Raw genomic sequence first — 24,787 nt, forward strand, 5'->3', positions numbered from 1 at the left:
GAGACTTGCCTTTCTATACTTGTCATAGACTACCCCTTCTATCACTTGTCATAGACTTGCCTTTCTATCTAACCTTGTCATAGACTACCCCTTCTTCACCTTGTTCATAGACTTGCCTTTCTATCACCTTGTCATAGACTCTTGTCCTTTCTATCACTTGTCATCAGGACTTGCCTTCTCTATACCTTGTCATAGACTTCTTTATCACCGTGTTCATAGATACCCTTCCTATCACCTGTCATAGACTACGTTCCCTTCTATCACCTTGTCATAACTACCCTTCTCTATCACCTTGTCATAGACTAACCCTCCTACATTCATACACCTCTACTGTCATAGACTACCCCTTCTATCATTGCCCATCCCCCTACCTATGTCATAGACTACCTCCTTCTATCACCTTTGTCAGAGACTAACCTCTCCTATCACTTGTCAATACTTACCCTCCTTATCACCCTGTCATAGACTACCGCCTCCACCCTTGTCATAGACTACCCTTCCCTATCACTGTCATAGACTACCCTTCTATCACCTTTCAAGACTACCTCTCCTATACCTTGTCAATAGACTTACCCCTTCTATCACTTGTCATAGACTACCTTTCGATCACCTTTGTCATAGACTACCCCTTCTATCACCTTGTCATAGACTACCCTTCTATCACCTTGTCATAGACTACCCCTTCTATCACCTTGTCATAGACTTGCCTTTACTACACCTTGTCATAGACTACCCTTCTATCACACTTGTCAATAGACTAGCCTTTCTATCACCTTGTCATAGACTACTCCTTTCTATCACCTTGTCATAGTACTACCCTTCCTATCACCTTGTCATAGACTACCCCCTTACTATCAGACTTGTCCCATAGACGTACCCTTCTATCACCTTGTCATAGACTACCCCTTCGATCACCTTGTCATAGACTCAACCTCTATCACTTGCATAGAAGATTTCAGGACCCTTTCTATCACTGTTCCATAGACTACCCCTTCTATCACCTTGTAGAGACTACCTCTCCTATCACCCTTGTCATAGACTCTACCCCTCTACACCTTGTCATAGACTACCCTTCTAATCACCTTGTCATAGACTACCCCTTCTATCACCTTGTCATAGACTACCCCTTCTATCACCTTGTCATAGACTACCCTCCCTATCACCTTGTCATAGACTACCCCTTCTATCACCTTGTCATACGACTAACCCATTCTATCACCTTGTCATAGACTACCCTTCTATCACCTTGTCATAGACTAACCTACCCTTCTATCACCTTGTCCATAGACTACCCCTTCTAGTCACCTTGTCATAGACTACCCCTTCTATCACCTTGTCATAGACTACCCTTCTATCACCTTGTCATAGACTACCCCTTCTATCACCTTGTCATAGACTACCCTTCTATCACCTTGTCATAGACTATCCCTTCCTATCCCTTGTCATAGACTACCCCTTCTATCACCTTGTCATAGACTTACCTTTCACTACCCTTTCTATACTTGTCATAGACTACTCCTATCACCTTGTCATAGACTACCCTCCTATCACCTTGTCATAGACTACCCCTTCTTATCACCTTGTCATAGACTACCCTTTTACACTTCGTCCATAACTACCCTTCTTCACCTTGTCATAGACTACCCCTTCTCACCTTGTCCATAGACTACCTCTATCACCTTGTCATAGACTACCCTTCTATCACCTTGTCATAGACTACCCCTTCTATCACCTGTCATAGATACCCTCTATCACCTTGTCATAGACTACCCTCCATCACTTGTCATAGACTTCCCCTTCTATCACCTGTCATATGCATAAGACTACCCCTTCTATCACCTTGTCATAGACTACCCCTTCTATCACCTTGTCATAGACTACCCTCTATCCCTTGTAGACTACCCCTTCTATCACCTTGTCATAGACTACCCCTTCTATCACCTATTGCTCCATAAGACTACCCCTTCTATCACCTGTCATAGACTACCCTCTTCTATCACCTTGTCAAGACACCTCTTCCCTATCACCTTGTCATAGACTACCCTTCTATCACCTTGTCATAGACTACCCCTTCTATCACCTTGTCATAGACTACTCCTTCTATCACCTTGTCATAGACTAACCCTCCTATCACCTTGTCATAGAACCCCCTTCTATCACCTTGTCAATAGACTTGCCTTCTATCACCTTGTCATAGACTAACCCTTCTATCACCTTGTCATAGACTACCCCTTCTATCACCTTGTCATAGACTACCCCTTCTATCACCTTGTCATAGACTACCCCTTCATCACCTGTCATAGACTACCCCTTCTATCACCTTGTATAGACTACCCCTTCTCACTTGTCATCAGACTCCTTCTCACCTTGTCATAGACTACACCCTCTATCACCTTGTCATAAGACTACCCCTTATCACCTTGTCATAGACTACCCCTCTCTATCACCTTGTCATAGACTACCTCTCCTATCACCTTGTCATAGACTACCCCTTCTATCACCTTCATAGACTACCCTTCTATCACCTTGTCATAGACACCCTTCTATCACCCTTGATCATAGTACTACCCCTTCTATCACCTTGTATAGATAACCCTCTATCACCTTTGCATAGACTACCCTTCTATCATCTGTCATAGACTACCCATTCTTCACACCTTTCGATAGGACTACCCCTTCTATCACTTGTCATTAGACACCGGACAGAGGGGAAGCATCAACACACCAGCTCAACTCCAACCCATCACCCATGATCAAGAGTTTTTTAAGACCTGACACAATGTCAGAGCATCTCAGTGGCTCCTATAGTTCTAGCTAGCCTGCTGCAGGGAGGCAGTCAATCTGCAGTAACAGAGGGCCAGAGAGATGAGGAATGGCCCTGCCTGCCTACCTGCATAGCTGTTTGGAGCACAGAGACATGAGTTTGCTCTACTACTGGTGCTCTGGCCACGGAACAGCCCAAGCCAAGTAATGTAAATGGTAGCTGGGATGGACAGAATGTCTAGTCAAGGACCTTTGACATCTTACAGTATTCAATCAATGTTTCCACACTTAAATGATATTTCCCAAAACGAATAATGATAGAGTTATACATCAACTGTTAAAGGATTTGATGTTATTTAGTGATGCTTAGGTCATTCTTCTAATCCACTTCAAATGATAGCACTAAGCACTGTGCTCAGCCTATCAATTACCTGCCTCCAACAAAGGATGCTCTTGCCTCTGAAAACAACATGAAAATCATACGAATAGGCATACAACAATGATGTGGTAAAAATGTCTCATCACATAGGTTACCGTAGGCCTATATTTCTGCCTAGCAAGGCCACGCACAGAAATATACGCGTGCAGTGAGTGAACTTCTTGATTAGCATGGYCCAGTGTAGAACTGTAACCCACCACACGCAATAACCTATACAATAGTCCCCTCTTTGAAAGGTGCTTGCCTGCGTGTTTTGGAAGAAATGCCGCCTTAACACCTAGGCTTCTACAGTCTCATCGCCGTTCTGGAACAGGTCATTAATAACTGTCGAGCATGTCAACTCAAACAGTAAACAGCTGTAGGCTATGGCATGAAGCAAACGCTTGTGTGACAGTTATACTTAATTTATTTTCATACCTTTGGCGTTTCAGTCTTAGATGCTGTCGTTAACAATAGACATAGTAATTGTATTGTAATAATGATAAAACCTCAAAGGCGCTAAATGTAAACCGCAAATCACAAGAAGCCAACATTTGCTGGGAAGTTATTTCAAACCATATCAAATAAGTATTATTAACGGACGTGAATTTCAAAACAGGTAGCCATACCACTCTAAAAATATGCAAGGCTCAGAAGGACTAGATCAATATCGTAAACACGAATTGGGCTACATTGTAATTGTTTTATATTCATTTTCATTTCCAATAGGCCTTCGCCACGGCACTGGTAGCCTATAGCCTAATGTCAATTGGTGACCATCGGAATTTCGTTAATTGGATATGACAATTTGATTGTTGCCAATTGAGAGATATCAGTTATTTTCTTTAGGCTAAGCAATAACAAAAGAAGTCAACGAATGGGATTTTTATGATTTGCATCTGACGAAATAGGCCTAGGCAATGCAGTGCTTTCAAATAATTTTAATTTGTTCACACCGAAACCATTTTTTCAATTTACAGCACTGTAATAATATACATTGAAATACTGCCTAATAAATAGAGAATGATAAAAGCAAATGGGCCTACACTGTAGAATTACAACCATGCAGGTAATACCGTACAGCGCAGTGAGATCTGGCGGTGCGAGATAAACGCTATCATCTCACACCAGCTTAACCATTAAAATAGGCTACTTGCACCTCTCCTCTCAGGCCAAATACAAATGTACAACGGCTATATTTGTCTCATGAGAATGCTGTCACAGGAGAGGGATTGTAGTAAATAGCATACCGCTGCTGGGTAAAATGCGACACTAGTGTAATTGTCATCCATGACAAACTTTAAATTTAAACCTGTGCTATGAATAGAAATGCCCACCAAGCAGAAAGCTTGAGGAATAAAAACGAAATATAAATTTCTGACCGTTGATATATATGGCCACCAGCTTACAATTGGTTATAACAGCTTCATTCATGGTCATGGATAGGCCTAAGGAAAATGCAAAAGATGCTCCTAAATGTGATAATACTAATTATAATACATATAGATATTTTGTTGATCATTTTTAGATATTTAAAGTCTCCTCTTGTCAGTAGTCTAAATTAGGCCTACTTCCAGAAATCACAGCCTAATGAAAGGAAGATAAAAGGAAAGATACGACGATATATGTACCCGAATTGCCTCCTTTTTCTTCCGGAACATGTCCTCCATCTTCTTCGATAGATTTTTGACCACTTTCATGCCATCAATTTCTTCCACTCGGACAGACTTTTCCAATTCTTTATATTTCTGTAAATGAAAGAGAAAATACGTGTTAACTCTCTAATACTTGGATACTGAATTAATCATCAGCTGGTGTTTGAGAAATTCAGAGTGAGTGTGTGTCACAGAGGATCACACGAACACTTCGAATACACATCTCATGTCAATGGGTTTTATTGGGTGGGTTAAGTCAATGAGCTCTGTGTTTTAGTAACAAAGGTGTTCACAAAGGTGAACCTTTGTTCTATCTGTTAAATCCACACACACATAGAAAAACCCCTTAGCTTTCATATCCCTGCACCTCTGGAACCAGCAGAGTCCAGTGTAACACTCCCTCCCATGTATCTGAGAAGGGCTGACAACCCTCAGATGATTGGCTGATAAAACGTATCCTGTTTTATTATATGATTGATAGGCTTTATCTTGGCTGACAAGCTGTGGCTCTGGCTCTGATTGGCTGCTGGGTGGGCTGTGGGCGGGCCTGGAAGTGAAGGCCACGCATGGTTGGAGGTTAATTGAAATGCAGTCAAAGCATGGGAGAAAGATAATAACGTGTCAGGCTTGGGCGCTTCTGGATAATGAACTACACTTCACATAATGCTGAGCCTGCAGGATACACTGCACCTGCACTGGGACAGAACAAAGCCCAACAGAACACACAAAGAGAATAGAACATAACATACACAACAACAAAAAACACACAGAGTCACACAAAATAATAATCCGAATATAACCTGCATGTGTCTCACGTCCCTCACGTCCCTCACACGCACGCACGCACGCACAGCACGCACACACATGCACAACACCACCACACACACAACACACACACACACACACACCACACACACACACACACACACACCCACACACACACACACACACCACACCACAACACGCGCGCAACATGCGCACACGCTCGCAGACACACTGGGTTCTAAATTATTTACACCCTTGATAAAGATGAGCAAAAATGACTGTATTAATAAATAATTCAAATACTGAGAATGTATGCTAAAATAGGGAAATTATTTATTCATACTAATACAATTGCTCAGAGAGAGTTTTTGGTTTAACAAATAATAATTGTTTTTCTCAAAAGGTATGGGTGAAAAAGTATTGACAGCCTGTTTTAAATATTTTCAAACCTCACATTGAGGATAAAGGCACCAACTGTCACGCCCTGACCTTAGTTTCCTTTTTTTATGTCCTCTATTTGGTTTGGTCTGGCGTGAGTTGGGGTGGGCATTCTATGTGTTTTTTCTATGTTTTCTATTTCTAATGTGTTTGGCCTGGTATGGTTCCCAATCAGAGCAGCTGTCTATCGTTGTCTCTGATTGAGAACCATACTTAGTAGCCCTTTCCCACCTGTGGTTTGTGGGTAGTTGTTTCCTGTTTTGTGTTGTTGCACCTTTCAGGACTGTTTCGTTTCGTTCACTCTCTTTGTTGTTTTTTGTTATTCAGTGTTCAGTTTAGCGGTATGAGGGAACACGGCTGGCAAGGAAGCCCGAGACGCAGCCCCAACATTTTTTGGAGGGGAGGGTGCACACGGGGAGTGTGGCGGAGTCAGGTTGGAGACCTGAGCCCACTCCATGTTCTTACCGGGGCGAGCATGTGACTGGTCAGGCCCCGTGCTATGGGGCGATGCGCACTGTGTCTCGGCCGAGCATCCACAGGCCGGTGTGCTCGGTGCCAGCGTCCCGCATTTGCGGGTGGGGCAAGATCTGCGCTCGAGACCGCCAGTGCGCCTCCACGGCCCAGTGTATCCGGTGCCTCGGCCAAGGACAAGGCCTCTTGCATGTCTCTCCAGCCTGGTGAGTCCTGTGCCTGCGCCGAGAATTAACCCTCCTATATGTCTCCCCAGCCTGGTGAGTCTTGTGCCTTCTCCCAGAGCCAGGCCTCCTGTGTGTCTCTCCACTCAAGTGGTGATCCATGGCAAGAAGCCTCCAGTGGTGATCCATGGCACGAAGCCTCCAGTGATGATCCATGGCAAGAAGCCTCCAGTGATGATCCATGGCACGAAGCCTCCTGTGTGTCTCTCCACTACAGTGACGCCATTCAGTCCGGAGCATCCAGYGACGATCCTCAGACCGGAGCCTCCAGCGACGATCCTCAGTCCGGAGCCTCCAGCGACGATCCCCAGTCCGGAGCCTCCAGCGACGATCCCCCGTCGGGAGCCTCCAGCGACGATCCCCAGTCCGGAGCTGCCAGAGTCTCCCTCCTGTCCGGAGCTGCCAGTCTCCCTCCTGTCCGGAGCTGCCAGAGTCTCCCTCCTGTCCGGAGCTAACAGAGTCGCCCTCCTGTCCGGAGCTAACAGAGTCGCCCTCCTGTCCGGGGCCCGCTGCGAGGGTCCCCAGTCCGGGGTCGGCGGCAAGGGTCCCGCACCAGAGCCGCCACCGCGGATAGATGCCCACCCCTATGGGTTTAGGTTTTGCGGCCGGAGTCCGCACCTTTGGGGGGGGAGGGGTGCTGTCACGCCCTGACCTTAGAGATCCTTTTTATGTCTCTATTTTGGTTTGGTCAGGGCGTGAGTTGGGGTGGGCATTCTATGTNCACACACACACACACACACACACACACACACGCGCGCACATGCGCACACGCTCGCAGACACACTGGGGTTCTAAATTATTTACACCCTTGATAAAGATGAGCAAAAATGACTGTATAAAATAAATAATTCAAATACTGAGCAATGTATGCTAAAAAATAGGGAAATTATATTATTTCATACTAATACAATTGCTCAGAGAGAGTTTTGGTTTAACAAATAATAATTGTTTTTCTCAAAAAGGTATGGGTGAAAAAGTATTGACAGCCCTGTTTTAAATACTTTTCAAAACCTCACATTGAGGATAAAGGCACCAACTGTCACGCCCTGACCTTAGTTCCTTTTTTATGTCTCTATTTTGGTTTGGTCTGGGCGTGAGTTGGGGTGGGCATTCTATGTGTTTTTTCTATGTTTTCTATTTCTATGTGTTTGGCCTGGTATGGTTCCCAATCAGAGGCAGCTGTCTATCGTTGTCTCTGATTGAGAACCATACTTAGGTAGCCTTTTCCCACCTGTGGTTTGTGGGTAGTTGTTTCCTGTTTTGTGTTGTTGCACCTTTCAGGACTGTTTCGTTTCGTTCACTCTCTTTGTTGTTTTTTGTTATTCAGTGTTCAGTTTATTTAATTAAATTCATCATGAACACGTACCACGCTGCGTTTTGGTCCACTCCTTCTTCCCAGGACATTCGTTACACCAACAGACAGCATGCGGCGACCGGGGTGCCCATTAAGTTTCGATGAAGCCTAGGCGGGGGTGAAATTCTACCCAGATGGAGGGGTCTTTAGTTTAGTTTAGTTTATTAATTCGACCATTTAAAAAAACAAGCACACATAAAACTTAAAAGCCATACATGCACATGAATAAAATCATCGAGGATAACACACAATAAAGTCTAGGACTTATTTCCATTGTGGTCCTCTTGAGACAAGATGGCTAGACAAGATCAAACACAGTATAGCAGTGAAATAATATAACAAAAACATAGAAGAAGAACATCTATCTCATCATTCCAGTTACATCATAGAGGTTAGTCATATGGGCACAGAAGACATCAAACATATTTTTACTTTATTTTTTAAAGCTGTCCAGAGAGGACGTTGTTTTTTATAGGCAGAGGCAACTCATTCCATTCTGAGGCTCCAGTATACAAGAAAGTACCTTTCCCAGCATTACTCCTGAACCTGTATAAGCACACATCAGCAACACCTGGGCGCAGGACCCTAAATACTCCTGTAAACCAAACCTAGTCTAATCTGGGACACCCTAGCCTCAACAGGCAGCCAGTTTAGTTCCTGAAAGCAGCTCCTGCCTATGTGAGTACGTGTACTCACCTTCAATATTACCCTGATCAGCTTATTCTGGGCTATCTGGAGCTTCCCCTTCATAAGTTTAGATAAGCCCCCAAACCAGGAAGTACTAGCATAGTCAAAATGGCATTGAATGAGGGCAGTAGCTAGCACTTTCCTGGAGTCCTTATCAAGCAGCTTGGACTTTCTAGCCAAAAACTTAGTCCTGGCATTAACCTTCCCTAGCACCTTATTGGCCATGCTCACACCTCCCAAGCTTCCATCAAGGATACATCCCAAGTAGCTAACTGTAACGGTTGTCGTCGGAATGAGAAGGATCGGACCAAGGTGCAGCGTCGTACGTGTTCATAATATTTATTTTAACTCAGAACACTAAGACAAAATAACAAAAATAGACCAACCCGAAACAGTTCTGTCTGGTGCAGACACAAAGACAAAAAACAACTACCCACAAAACCCATGTAGGCAAGAGCTACCTAAGTATGGTTCTCAATCAGAGACAACGATAGACAGCTGCCTCTGATTGAGAACCACACCCGGCCAACCAACAAAGAAATACAAAACATAGAACACAGAATGCCCACCCCAACTCACGCCCTGACCAAACCAAAATAGAGACATAAAAAGGATCTCTAAGGTCAGGGCGTGACACTAACAGAGGTTTTAGTAGTCAGCACCTCACCCCCTAACTCCACTCTGATTTCAGACGACCTACACAATTTAGGTCGGGATCCAAAAAGAATTGCTTCAGTTTTCCCTAAGTGCAGAGATAGCTTATTATCTCCAAGCCATTTGCTAATGTTAGTAAGCTCTGTGCTAAGTATGCTCTCCAACATAGTTTTACTTTGTGAGACACCAGAAGTGTAGAGTCATCCGCATAAAGAAAAAGACGGCAAGAACAAGCATCTTTCATATCGTTAATATACAATAAAAACAGCAGAGGCCCAAGCACGCTCCCCTGCGGAACGCCACAACTCATTGTTTTTTCCTGAGACAGTGAACCATTAACCTCTACTACTTGCTCCCTTCGGCGGTGTTTGTGCCTGTGGAAGCCGTTAAACCGAGCCGTAGAAAATTWAATTCTGCTCTATTTTTCAAGCAGAGCAGTAGTTGTTGACCAATCACAGTTGAAAACGTGGCCTGCGTGGTGGTACTTCAGCAAGAATGTCCAATTTGCCCACTCCAGCTAGCTAGCTGGCTAACATTATTAGTACAGAGTCACGTCTAACAATTAAAAATAATTGTTTTCTAATTGATTTTTTGATCAATAATTTCTGTTGCATGTAAATACATTTTTATGCATGCATATGGTGTGAAAGTGATCATTCTTTTGCATGTCAAGAATGTTTGTTTATTTTGTTGCTATGGTCACTGGCAGTTGGCGCACTCCTGTGTGAGAGAATGGTGCTGGAGGGATGGTGCTATTTTGTGTATTTATTTGTGCTGATCTTAACTTGTTTCGTACATAATTTTTCCGCCATCGTTTCCTATGACGAAAAGAGCTTCTGGAAATCAGAACAGCTATCACTAACCTTGATTTGGACGAGGACTTCTACTTCAATAAGTCTGAGACGAAAGACATATTGATTATCCTGGACCATGCTTGGGGTTATTGTCTTGGTGGAAGATCCACTTGCAGCCAAGTTTCAACCTCCTGACAGAGGCAACCCGCGTTTTGGTGGCCAAATGATGCTGTTGACCTTAACAAGGTCCCCAGGACCAGTGGAAGCAAAATTGCCCCATAACATCAAAGATCCACCACAATATTTTACAGTAGGTATGGGGTTCTTTTCTGCTCATCCATTCTCATTTCGATACCAAACCCACAACTGGTGTGCATGGCCAAAGACCTCTATTTTCATGTCATCCAACAGATATAAATGTCTGGAGTTTGCTAAATGGCATTTGCACTTGGATTGGAACCGGTGCCTTGGTCAGTTGACATGAAAATAGAGCTCTTTGGCCATGCACACCATTGGTGGGTTCAGCGTCGAAATGAGAATGGATGAGCAGAACACACACATACATAAACAAATCCAAGTACATGGGGTGAAATTAGACCCAGGGAAAGGAAGAGTGTGGGCCGGCAGTGGCTCGGAACAGTTCATTTCACGCCTGTCCTCCCTCCCCCCCCCCCCCCCAGTCATCAGGGAGAGGTTAAACCCCATCCATCAACAGAACTGATTATGTTTATTGATTAAGGTAATGACTGATGTGTAGATGAGGCCTGACCGAACCCAAGCCTGAGGAGGTGTCACACAGACACACACACACACAGCCTTCTGTTTGTATCCGTAATCCTGTTCTGTTGCCCATACAGCAGCTCAGCTCTGTGTGGAAATCTACTAATACCCCATAATAAAGCACCTAATGATCATCCTTAATGATCAGCCCTAAAACTATCCAGCCGTGCCTCTCTCTCTCTACTCGCCTCACTGGCCCCTCAGAGTGGGAGAGGTCTGCTGATTGGATGAAAGGTGTCCTACACCAGTCATGCATCTGTGAACGGGAACATGAGGAAAGTGCTTACATACACAGAAAGAAAAACAACTGCTGGGGACATTTTACCTCTGAGTATTCTGTTCTCACACAAGATCAGCTGGGGACGTTAGACAGTCAAAAGGTAGGCAGACACTCACATCCAACACATAAACGCAAGCACACACACTACCCGTATACTGCTACAGTGTTGGATGTTAGACTATTGCAGCAGCAGCCTGGTGCTGAGCTAAGCTCCACATTATCATCAAATGAGAGAATGATGAACAGAGCTAAATGGGGATATGTATCTCCTCATCACCACTGACTTCACACTCAATCACATTACACAACAGATCACTTACATACAGTACAGTATGTACTGTATGAATGTAACATATCAGGGTCGTATTCACTAGAAACCAAACGGACTGAAACAGGGAGGGACTAGCTGAACTAGCTGTCCAAATAAGAAACTCTAATTTTMAAAGCAAAATGTTTTTTGTTGCAAAATGTTTTGCTACAGTTTATTATGGTGTGCACTAATGAATATGACCCATGTTTTCCTCTATCTGTGGTCATCGACAATCTCTGGTTTTCAATCAAACTAATTTCAAACTGCTGCAAGTCTGGAATATATATATATTTTAAATGCAGCATTTAATTAGAGCTCAATTGAAGGAAAATGAATATAAAATCTGTTGGAATAAAATGACTGTCTACATTCAGGTGTAAGCACATAGGGCCATATGGCCAAGTTTTAATTCAATCCGTCTGCTTAACTCAGACTTTCCCATAAAGTATGCACATTAGTGCTCAGTTCTAATGCTGTGAGTTCACTACAGTACAAATAGTGCTAAAACTTCAAAATGCCCATATTGCCAAGATAACACAAACTCTGTACTTTTACAGTACTCCAGCCAGTGCTCTGGGTACAACATTAGGTTTGCAAGATTCCAGAAATCCTGGTTGGAGGATTCCCGATTTTCTGCTTATTCCCATCTGATTCTGTGAATCTTCCATCCAGGATTTCTGGAAAACCTGGGAATTTTTGGAAAGATTCCAAATTTGCAACCCTATCCAACATACAGTACAGTACATTGCCTCCACTTGGATGACAGGTGCTGTAGTGTTCAAACCATAAGCTCTGTACACACTGGGGAGCACATGTCTGCTGCCAAGGGGTCATTTACTTTCACTTAGGGGATTTTTCTGCAAACCCATCTCTCTTTCTCTCTCTCTTCTCCCCACTCTCTCTCTGCACCCCACCCATTGCATCCAGCCCATCCCAGCCCATCCCAACCCATCACAGCCCATCCCAGCCCACCCAGCCCATCCCAGCCCCATCCCATCCCAGCCCATCCCAGCCCATCCCAGCCCATCCTATCCCAACCCATCCCAACCCATCACAGCCCATCCCAGCTCATCCCAACCCATCACAGCCCATCACAGCCCATCCCAGCCCATCCCAACCCATCCCATCCCAGCCCATCCCAACCCAACCCAACCCATCCCAGCCCAGCCCAACCATCCCATCACAGCCCATCCCAAACCCAGCACAGCCCACCCCAACCCATCCCAACCCAACCCATCACATCCCAGCCCACCCACCCATCCCAGCCCATCCCAACCCATCATCCCCAACCCATCACATCCCGGCCCATCCCAACCCATCACATCCCAGCCCATCCCAACCCAACCAAACCAACCCAACCCAACCCAACCCAACCAACCAACCCAACCCAACCACCCAACCAACCCAACCCAACCCAGCCCAGCCTATCCCATCACAGCCCATCACAGCCCATCCAACCCATCACCGCCATCCCAACCCAGCACAGCCCATCCCATCACAGCCCATCACAGCCCCATCCCAAACCCAGCCCATCCCACCCATCCCAGCCCATCCAACCCATCACAGCCCATCAACACCCATCACAGCCCATCCCGCATCCCATCCCAACCATCACAGCCCATCCCAACCCATCCCAACCCATCACAGCCCATCACACTCAACACACTCAACACACTCTTATTCAATTTGTCTCCTTGTCACATTTATATCCTGGGGTTGAAACTCTTTACTCCAGAGAGTGAACTGGAGATGAGATGAGAGAAGAAACAGTGCTGTGGTTAATGGGCTGTGTCCAGTACCCCCCCCCCCCCCCACACACACACACGGAGAGATGGGCCTCTGATCCACACACCTGAGTCCTTTCATACACAACACATCAGTATTCAGCTGGGACACAGAAATGTGTCAGCAGCCATTAGATGAAAATGCAGCATTACAGCGTACAGTGTGTGTGTGTCTGTGTGTGCGTGTATAGGAATGAGATTAAGATTGAGGAATGAAAGAGATACCTTCTGCAGCAGCTGGGATCCAGAGTATTTTGCAGAAATTGATTTAATTTCTCCACCAAACGCTGAGGCCCATAACTTCACCCTGGAAACCAACAGAACATTTCCAAATTGTTATTATACCAGTTCAGGTGAACACAGGATATTCTGTGACATTACACACACATTTCAATAATGTACAGCTGAGATAACAAGAAAACAAAAACTGCACCAGAAATTTCAAAACAAATCTCAAAAAATGTAATCATAGATCCATGGATATCTAGAAGTTGTTTGTGTGTTATATGGCTGGTGTGAGTATAAACTATTTTCTTGAAGATACTCCTGTTCTTAAAAAAACACAAGACCCTCATATAAGAAATACATTGTTTTGAGGTGTGTTGAATTTGTGTCCATCAACAATATGTCAAATACACTAGACCTATATTGTAGATAAGTGATATCATTCAATGTAGCGGTTTATTCATGTTTATTTGGTGTTTATGATGTGTTATAAATTTATCGTTTATGAAGCTAAAGTTGATGCAAACTTTTGCCTAAAGTCTTCCTTAAACTGTACATTGTAGACTGTGGTGTCTCTACGCAGACCAAAGTACAGCACTCTGGGTTAACATCGACAAATGAACATGGTTTTATTGTAATGTTTTGTATAGTAGTTMTTTGGGACATATCTGTATTTTGATTAAAAGAAGGACAACAATCAGTTTAAAATAAAGACATCTGTACATTTAAATAGTGTGTACATGTCATATATGATGATATATGATTAATTTGTTGTTCTTACGCTGTTATTATGCCAGATATGATCTATCTATAGCAGCAATAGACTTGGGGTTAGGGTAAAGAAGTCTATTTTTGGTAATTATTTATTAGACACCAACACTAATAAATAAATAACAAAAACGAACTAATATTAGTATTATGCAGTTGTTACATTGTTATTACATGCTGATGTTTTCGGCTTGTTTATCATTTTTACTATAACAAATCTACTGCTTACACACTTCAGGAAATCTAACTGAAAAACTCAACAACATGTGGTGTAACTATTGAGTAACTAAAATGTTAAGATATGACACCCTCCACTCACACTGAGAGAGGAATCCCTTGCTGGGACCCTATCACGTCCACCACTGCCGTTCCCAGTATAATCCAGAACAGAAGTAAGCTGGCGCAGCACACGTGCGAAACGAGGATCTTCCAATTCCACAGCATCTTCACGAGCATTCCCGACCACGGATCCTGGTACAATGGCTAGTACCTCTCTAGTCCCGAAAACGCACTCAGCGCGAAAAGCGGCAGCCCCTGTTACCGGCACATATTTATCGGTGCCTCCCTCGCACCAGTCCCGCATCCAAGGGGGCAATTGTCACTCCTGGAGGGACCCGCGTGCTGAAAGAGAGCGTTGACCTATGAACATAGGCACAAACCGCTCACCACCAGAGGGCAGAGAGAGAGAGAGAGAGAGAGAGGGAGAGAGAGAGAGAGATAATGCATGCAGAGCAGAATTAGGCGATACCCGCTAATTATGCAAAAAAGAGCCGTTAAATTCTTCAACCACCTAAAAGGAAGCAATTCCCAAACCTTCCATTACAAAGCCATCACCTACAGAGAAATTAAACTGGAGAAGAGCCCCTAAGCAAGCTCATCCTGGGGCTCTGTTCACAAACACAAACAGACCCCAAAGAGCCCCAGGACAGCAACACTATTAGACCCAACTGTTATTATGTGTATGTGAATAACTCACGTTGGAGAGTTTGGTAAAATACAAGCATAATCCTTTACTCAGGTGTTACATGTTACAGGTTACCACATTCTAATCAGACACTCATAATGCACCTGTTCATACATCCTAGAAAGGTGCCCCACTAGTGCCATCTCTGGGTTGGCATTATGCCCATTATCTTAACATCTTCCTTTTCATATATAATTAGCTCGATCACTTCATACCATTTTAATACCAGAGTGAAAATACCTATGTACATTATCATTTTGTAAAATTGTTTTGAATTTTTATCAAATAAAAAATGTCATTGTCCACCTCTTAAGGGACATAGTTCCCATAACACAGGGGCAGTCTTCTGTTAGCCCTTGTCCTAGTGTGTCACACTGGTAGCATATTGGGCATCTCTCAGACGTTGGGCACCTCTGGGACGTTGGGCATCTCTGGGACGTTGGGCCCCTCTGGGGACATTGGGCAACCTCTTGGGACGTTGGGCTATACTCTGGACGTTGGGCACCTCTGGGACGTTGGGCACCTCTTGGGACGGTGGGCACCTCCTGGGACGTGAGCATCTCTGGACGTTGGGTCACCTCTGGGACCGTGGGCACCCTTCTGCTCCTGTCGAGAGTGGCTCCTAGGGGCGGGGGCTGCCGGCTTGGAGGGGGGTGGGCTATCGGGCTGGCGCTGAGTGGCGGGTGGGGGCGTGGGCGGGCTCGGCGGGTTGCGGCTTGGGGCGAGTAGCCAGGCGGGCGGGCAGACTGGCTGATGAGCTCTGACCGGGCGCCTGAGCCTGCCTATCGTGGAGACGTGGGCATCTCTGGGACGTTGGGCAACTCTGGGACGGTGGCATCTCTGGGACGTTGGCACCTCTGGGACGTTGAGCACCTCTGGGACGTTGGGCACCTCTGGGACGTTGGGCACCTCTGGACGTTGGGCACCTCTGGACGTTGGGCATCTCTGGGACGTTGGCAACTCTGGGACGTTGGGCACCTCTGGGACGTTGGGCACCTCTGGGACGTTGGGCACCTCTGGACGTTGGGCACCTCTGGGACGTTTGGCCACCTCTGGGACGTTGGGCACTCTGGGACGTTGGGCACCTCTGGGACGTTGGCATCTCTGGACGTTGGGCATCTCTGGACTGTGAGCATCTCTGGGACGTTGGGCATCTCTGGACGTTGGGCACCTCTGGGACGTTGGGCATCTCTGGGATGTTGGGCACCTCTGGGACGTTGGGCCATCTCTGGGACGTTGGGCATCTCTGGGACGGTGTGGGCACTCTGGGACGTTGGGCACTCTGGGACGTTGGCACCTCTGGGACGTTGGCACCTCTGGACGTTGGGCATCTCTGGGACGTTGGGCATCTCCTGGGACGTTGGGCACCTCTGGGACGTTGGGCACCTCTGGGACGTTGGGCACCTCTGGGATGTTGGGTACCTCTAGGATCCTTAGGGCCTCTCCTTCCTCTTCCACAGCCTCCTGAAATGTTTATTTATTTCATTTTTTATTTAAACTTTATTTAACTAGGCAAGTCAGTTAAGAACAAATTCTTATTTACAATTTACAATTCTTATTTGGCCTATCCTGACCAAACCTGGACGACGCTGGGCCAATTGGGCGCCGCCCTATGGGACTCCCAATCATGGCCGGTTATGAGACAGCCTGGAATCGAACCAGAGTGTAGTGACACCTCTAGATGCAGTGCCTTAGACTGCTGTGCAGCTCGGGAGCCCCAAATTGTGGCGGCACAGCCAGCAGAGATAACTGCCCTGGTGGGATCTTGCCGTCTCCTCATTATGTGTCCTGCCCGCACCATCCAGAGGATATTCCCAGTCTTCCCATGAGTTCCTCCTGTGCCCTATGCTCTCCTGAACTGGGGGTATGTCCTTCCGGTTCCTTACATACTTTCGGCCCTTTACTTCCACTTCATATAACCATGCGCTGATGTTCCCTATGCATGTGCCAAGACTCCATGTGGCATCCCTGGCGTGAGGTGACAGGAGCACTCTGACAGCTTGGCCTTGTTTTATTACAGGCAGATTTTTTTGCATGCTGGTCATAGTAATGTTTTGACTTGTCCTGACGTGCACGTTTGTGAGCCTGAACATCCCCAATGACCTTTGGTGCGAGGAGCTTGGGAGCTGTTGGCAACAGAGAGCGGGTGCATCTAGACATTAAGCGCTGTACAGGACTGCTGCCGAAGCCCTCTGTGGGAGTATTTCTCCACGCCAAAATGGCTTGCCACACATCTTTGCCTTCGTGCATAGTATTTGTGATAAGAGTCTTTGCTATTTTCTTTGCTGACTCCGCCTTACCATTACTCTGACTGTGGTAGGGTGAGGAGGTCACATGATGGAACTCCAAGGCTTTTACAAACATAGCAAAGTCTTGACTCATGAACTGGGGCCCATTATCCATTACTACACCACTACCATATCTGCTAAAATGCTGCTTACAACAGTCACTGATGCAAGCGACTGTTGTGTCAATCCATTTCTCCACCTCCCAAAAATCTGAATAGTAGTCCACTATAAATCAAAAAGGAACGTTCTTTATTGTGAACAGATCCATTCCCACTTTAGACCAAGGACGTGCTGGTACTGTACGTCATGTGGGTGCAGCGTTTCCTTTTGCTGCTTAGGTAGATTAGCATTACATATGCTGCACACAGCCACAAAATGTTTAATTTCTTGGGTCATGTTGGGCCAGAATACTGAGTCTCTGGCTTTGCTGAGACTGGCTTCGACCCCTGAGTGCCCTGCATGGGTACGAGAGAGAATCTTTGGGCGTAGAGTTTCTGGCACTACCACCCTGTCACTTTTGTAGACAACCTCTTCCTGCATTGTGAGTTCATCTCTGTATGTCCAGTAGTCACTCACCAGGATGGGCGTACTCTTTCTTGTGTCCGGCCAGCCTCTTAGGATAAAAGACTGAAGCATTAGAGAAGTCTTGTCCTCTGCTGAATGAGCTTTGATAGCATCCCATGTCTGTGGGGAGATGTTTTGATCAGTAGCATGGTTCACATCTTCAAACTTAGCCTGTATACTACCTGTAGTTGAAGTTGCTTCGGGGCATACAGAAGAGGTTTTTAAAGATAACCTCAAGCAGCTTGTGGTCAGTGTGCACCGTGATAATGTCCCTACCATGAAGTTATTGATCAAAACGGTCACAGGCAAACACTATGGCTAGGCACTCCTTTTCAATTTGGGCATATCCTTTCTCCGTGGCTGTAAATGTCCTTGAAGCAAATGCAATGGGCTGCCCTTTCTGCACGAGCGCTGCCCCTAGGCCTTTGTCACTTGCATCACATTGTAGGGTCACTTCCTCAGAGGTCATAGTACCTCAGTATTGGTTGGTTGCTTACCAATTTATTGATTTGCTCCAATTCCAGCCTCCCCCTGAGGAAGCCATTCCCACAGCACATCTTTATTGGTCAGCTGACGCAATGGCTCACATACGTCAGACAGATGAGGTAAGAATTTGGCTAAGTAATTTACAAAACCAAGCAGTCGCTGTACTGCTTTTGTGTCTGTAGGTGTCGGAATTTACTGTTCTGCCTCCACGTTCTGGCTTCAGGCCTTCAGCTGTCGAAAGATGTCCCATGTATGTAATACTTGTGAGCCTGAGTTTAACTTAGTCTTTATTCAGATTTAGATTCATCTCCCTTTCTCTTTGTAAGAGCTGAGTCAGGTTGTGGTCATGGTCCTGCACTGTTTCTTCCATTGTAGCACCACAGCCGTATACCAGGATGTCATCAGCTATGACGCTTATTCCTGGCAGTCCCTGAAGCGCATCATGTTGCCTGAGCTGATATTCCTCTGCAGCTGGTTTCACTCCAAAAGTTAACCTTGTCCACCGGTATCTACCATTGGAGGTCCAAAATGTGGTGAGGTAACTACTCTCTTCATCCAAACGTACCTGCCAGTACCCATTTTTTGCATCCATAACGGAAAAGATTTTCACTTTTGCCAGGCTTGGCAGTACCGCTTCAATGGTAGGCATTTGGTAATGTGCCCTACATAGGGCTTTGTTCAGGGAACTTGGATCAAGGCAGACTCTTATTTTGCCAGGCTTTTCCACTACAACCATGTTGCTTATCCACGTAGTAGGTTTGGTGACCTTCGTAATGACACCCTGTTCCTCCATTGAATCAACAGCCTTTAGTATTTTTTCCTTCAGTGGAATGGGGATTCTGCGGAGAAGCTGTTGAACTGGTCTAACAGACTCATCCACCACCAGGTGAAGCTCACCTGCCAGAGCCCCCATCCCTTCAAAAACATCCTCAAACTCTTTCAGTATTGCCTCTGATGTGTAAAAGTCTGATGGGACTTTTTGTTTTTCTTTAGTACTGACATGATGAACAACATGTTGGTGGTTGAGCTGTAGCAACATTTCTGCTGAAAAGGAGAGGCTTATGCAAGGTTTTCACCACTTGGAACTTTAGCACATGTTTCCCCATCATTATTGGCTTGTATTTCACACTCCCCTACTGGTGTAATAACCAAGCCATCGTACAGCATTGGCCTTGCCTTGCTTGGTTGGTTGTGGCTTTGCATCTCCATCCTGCATTACTTGCTTAAAGTCTCTGTAGCTGAGTATATTAACAGTTGAGCAACTGTCTAGATGGCATTTGATAGTGCTGCTTTGATCATAATCACAGTTATCACATGTCAGTGGGGCAAGCTTTACGTTTGTAAACCATTTATCTTTGACACTGAACAAAATTGACATCTGTCATGTATAGCATGTCGCTTGATCACTGCATGTATCCTGTTCTAGCAGATTGACAAGCTTACTTTGTCTGCACGCTTTAGCAAATGTTTTATTTTTTCCCACATCATTTGCATATAACCCCATATGCTGGGCATTTGGCTCTTGCGTGTGTTGATCCTCAGTACATGCATCCATCTTTAGTATTTTTCCGCCTTGCATCACTGTCCGATGAATTATGTTTCCATTTTTTAGCGACATGGTCTGTATTTGTTCTGAATGGCATAATTGACAGATTTTGCCTGTTCAGGGACAGTGTTCATCTTTTTAAATTGGATCTCCATTGGCTCTCCATTGAACCCGCGGTTTCATGCATTTTGGACCAGTGGGAGGAGCTTAGGCTGCATTTCGCAGTCACCAAGTCCAGTGAACACTGCTACATGGCTGAGGTTTATTACTCCATGTACAGTGATCCTCAAAACATATTGTATCTGACTTTTTTGAAGTCAGTGCTGGGTGAGGTACAGTTGGCCATCAAGGCTTTTGAGGGAGAGCAAGTAGATCCTCTTAAGCTACTCGACAGCTTAGTTAGCCTGATCAAGTCTGTGAGCAGCAAGGTGCTGAATCTACTGGCAAATGTTGATGTACTCAAAGGGCCAATAGATGGATACATCAGTCCCAAACCGTACCTTGGTTACCTTTTTGAATCAAAGGCAGCTGAGCTCCACCTTGCGCCTGAGGATGAAAACAATGCCCGAAAGCGGTGTGTAGCCTTCTCCATCTATCTCACTAATGAGTTGAGGTTGAGACTGCCGGACAACATCGAAGCATTGCAGTACATGTCAGTTTTCAATGTGGAGGAAACTCTAAAGCACAATAAGAAGAAAAAGAAAAAGAAAAAATAGCCACACTCCTTGTTTACTCCCCTGCAGAGATAGACAAGATTGTCCAGCAATGGCGTGCCATCCATCTTAGTAAATGGAATGAGACAAAAAACACACTGCGCTTCTGGAGTCAGATTTGGAAGTTCAGGGATGCAGCTGATATCAACCCGTTTCAAGAACTTGCCATGGCTGCTGTGTCTGTGTTTTCCTTGCCACACTCGAATGCTGAAGTCGAGAGAGTATTCAGCCAGATGAGTGTGGTAAAAAGCAAACTTAGAAATCGGATGTCCATGCAGACCCTTAACTCCATCCTGTACATTCGATATGGACTGAAGCTGTCTGGTGAGGCTTCATATGAGCACCAGCTGCCTGATAATGTTTTGCAGCTTTTTGGCACATCAGCTGCTTACTCATTTAAGTCAGCTCCCTCAGTTGCTGAACAATGCCATAGAGAGCCTTGACCAAAAATGACGATGACCCACTCTTTCTGTGAGCCAGCACAGCATGTGTGTGTGTGGAGGGGGGTCTGAAAAAAAAACTATTAACCTGAATTAGGGCCAGACTAGTTACCATAATTTTCTCACATTGCCATTGACAGTTTTTTCTATTGTCTCTTTTTGGTCCATTTAGATTGTTAATGTAGATTGTATACAAAAAATGTAAAAAAATGTATGGTTAAAAATTGTTGTTGTAGGCTCCTAAGTGGACCATAAGGTTAAAAACCAAACCAAATTAAGAAAAATAAAATAAAAAATAAAAATACATAAAAAATAAAAAAACGAAGTAAATTTGCCAGAGTGTCTCTTTTGGGTCACTTTTACCGGTCCCAAGCCCGGATAAAGGAGGGGGGTTGGAATTGGGACATAAAAAAACAAGAATTGACAGAAGAAAGTTCATTTGTAGTTCTAAACATATTTAGGGTGTTTTTTACTCACGTTTTGTCTCTCCCATGACGTTATTCCTCTCTCCTACAGTGTCCATCACAATTACATGCACATGGCCAATTATGCAAATTAGGTGATGATGTCATTTAGTGATTTCTAGCCACTTTTAGGACAGCCAATAGCTACTTTCCTTACTGAGGAGTTGGCAACACTACCCAGATATAGAAAGCATATGGCACTCTCTTCCAATAAAACTAAGCAGTGTTGCCACTCGCACGTGCAGGTCATTTTTATCTAAGACCCTAGCGATTTCATAACTCTCCCACTGATCACTAAAAAACAATCCGTTTTGATACAAATCGCCTTTCATGTCCATGGCGCTATGCTCTGGAATTTGCCTGAAAGACAATGGAGGCTCATCGTCCTTGCTCATTTGTTCCACTTCTTTGCATTTATCCGACAGCGATTATATTGTCCACATACCTTGTCCTCTTTTCTGTAGCGCTTGGCTTTGGGTTCATTTCTCTGACACCATGTAATTATGTGTATGTGAATAACTCACGTCGGAGAGTTTGGTAAAATACAAGCATAATCCTTTACTCAGGTGTTACATGTTACAGGTCACAACATTCTAATCAGACACTCATAATGCACCTGTTCATACATTTGAAGGGTAGCATTCCAGAGAGACATCAGAGACTGTAACGTTCTTTGCTTCACGGAAACATCGCTCACTCGAGAGACGCTAACGGAGTCGGTGCAGCCACATGGTTTCTTCACGCATCGCGCCGACAGAAACAAACATCTTTCTGGTAAGAAGAGGGGCGGGGGGGTATGCCTTATGATCAACGAGACGTGGTGTGATCATAACAACATACAGGAACTCAAGTCATTCTGTTCACCTGACTTAGAATTCCTCACAATCAAATGTCGATCGCATTATCTACCAAGGGAATTCTCTTCGATTATAATCACAGCCGTATATATTCCCCCCCAAGCAGACACATCGACGGCCCTGAACGAACTTTATCTGACTCTWTGTAAACTGGAAACCACACACCCTGAGGCTGCATTCATCGTAGCTGGGGATTTTAACAAGGCTAATCTRAAAACAAAACTCCCTAAATTCTATCAGCATATCGATTGTGCTACCAGGGCTGGTAAAACCCTGGATCATTGTTATTCTAACTTCCGCGATGCATATAAGGCCCTCCCCGACCCTCCTTTCGGAAAAGCTTACCACGACTCCATTTTGTTGCTTCCAGCCTACAACCATAAACTTAAACAAGAAGCTCCAGCGCTCAGGTCTGTTCAACGCTGGTCCGACCAATCTGATTCCACGCTTCAAGACTGCTTCGATCACGTGGATTGGGATATGTTCCGCATTGCGTCCAACAACAACATTGACGAATACGCTGATTCGGTGAGCGAGTTCATTAGAAAGTGCATCGGCGACGTAATAYCCACAGCAWCGATTAAAACATTCCCAAACCAGAAACCGTGGATTGATGGCAGCATTCGCGTGAAACTGAAAGCGCGAACCACTGCTTTTAACCAGGGCAAGGTGACCGGAAACATGACCGAATACAAACAGTGTAGCTATTCCCTCCGCAAGGCAATCAAACAAGCTAAGTGTCAGTATAGAGACAAAGTAGAGTCGCAATTCAACAGCTCAGACACAAGAGGTATGCCACAAGAGGTGGCAGGGTCTACAGTCAATCACGGATTACAAGAAGAAAACCAGCCCCGTCGCGGACCAGGATGTCTTGCTCCCAGAAAAAAAAAAAACAAAAGAAATCAGCCAAGACCTCGTAAAAAAAATTGTAGACCTCCACAAGTCTGGTTCATCCTTGGGAGCAATTTCCAAGGATGAACGTGAAAGTATCACGTTCATCTGTACAAACAATAGTACACAAGTATAAACACCATGGGACCACGCAGACGTCATACCGCTCAGGAAGGAGATGCGTTCTGTCTCCTAGAGATGAACGTACTCTGGTGCGAAAAGTGCAAATCAATCCAGAACAACAGCATGGGACCTTGTGAAGATGCTGGAGGAAACAGGTACAAAATTATCTATATCCACAGTAAAACGAGTCCTATATCAACATAACCTGAAAGGCCGCTTAGCACGGAAGAAGCCACTGCTCCAAAACCGCCATAAAAAAACAGACTATGGTTTGCAACTGCACATGGGGACAAAAATTGTACTTTTTGCAGAAATGTCTGATGAAACAAAAATAGAACTGTTTGGCCATAATGACCACCGTTATGTTTGGAGGAAAAAGGGAGAGGCTTGCAAGCGAGAACACACATCCCAACCGTGAAGCACGGGGGTGGCAGCATCATGTTGTGGGGGTCTTTGCTGCAGGAGGGACTGGTGCACTTCACAAAATAGATGGCATCATGAGGTAGGAAATTCTGTCGATATATTGAAGCAACATCTCAAGACATCAGTCAGGAAGTTAAAGCTTGGTCCCAAGTCTTCCAAATGGACAATGACCCAACCATACTTCCAACGTTGTGGCAAAATGGCTTAAGGACAACAAAGTCAAGGTATTGGAGTGGCCATCACAAAGCCCTGACCTCAATCCTATAGATTTTGTGGGCAGAACTGAAAAATTGTGTGCGAGCAAGGAGGCCTACAAACCTGACTCAGTTGCACAGCTCTGTCAGGAGGAATGGGCCAAAATTCACCCAACATATTGTGGGAAGCCTGTGGAAGGCTACCCGAAACGTTTGACCCAAGTTAAACAATTTAAAGGCAATGCTACCAAATACTAATTGATTGTATGTAAACTTCTGACCCACTGGGAATGTGATGAAAGAAATAAAAGCTGAAATAAATTATTTCTCTACTATTATTCTGACATTTCACATTCTTAAATCAAGTGGTGATCTTAACTGACCTAAGACAGGGAATATACTAGGATTAAATGTCAGGAATGTGAAAAACTGAGTTCAAATGTATTTGGCTAAGGTGTATGTAA

General features: G+C 44.9%; 1 pseudogene; it reads right to left on the reverse strand.

The window, feature by feature from the left end:
* Window positions 1–15,021, reverse strand: part of LOC111970722 (voltage-dependent calcium channel subunit alpha-2/delta-3-like) — a 105,425-nt pseudogene extending 90,404 nt beyond the window's left edge.
* Window positions 15,022–24,787: the final 9,766 nt, after the last annotated feature.

This window comes from Salvelinus sp. IW2-2015, linkage group LG11, assembly GCF_002910315.2.
Source record: "Salvelinus sp. IW2-2015 linkage group LG11, ASM291031v2, whole genome shotgun sequence".
NCBI classification, from domain to species: domain Eukaryota; kingdom Metazoa; phylum Chordata; class Actinopteri; order Salmoniformes; family Salmonidae; genus Salvelinus; species Salvelinus sp. IW2-2015.